The following is a 210-nucleotide window of genomic DNA, read 5'->3' as shown; positions in this document are numbered from 1 at the left end:
TTCTACATTTTAAGGGAAAATGTTTTAGGGGTTTACCTCAAGCCACAGTTTTTTATTTATGGAAATGGGACTGGTCTCTATGCATCCAGAGACTGTGTGCAAGGCATCCCCGCTTCCTTTTACGTTTCGAACTATTTCTAGCTTACATGTCTCCAAATTTATGGATTTTCATAAAGATGAAATACGCGTTTTATTGATAATTCTACATAT

General features: G+C 35.7%; 1 protein-coding gene across 1 annotated transcript in view; it reads right to left on the bottom strand.

Moving 5' to 3' along the window:
• Positions 1-210, bottom strand: part of LOC119586372 — a gene marked incomplete at its 5' end in the record, with an annotated part of 9,783 nt that overhangs the window by 8,500 nt on the left and 1,073 nt on the right.

This window comes from Penaeus monodon, chromosome 21 (assembly GCF_015228065.2).
Source record: "Penaeus monodon isolate SGIC_2016 chromosome 21, NSTDA_Pmon_1, whole genome shotgun sequence".
Classification (NCBI taxonomy): Eukaryota; Metazoa; Arthropoda; class Malacostraca; order Decapoda; family Penaeidae; genus Penaeus; species Penaeus monodon.
The sequence above is the reverse complement of the archived record's forward strand: the minus strand, read 5'-3'. Positions and strand labels throughout refer to the sequence as shown.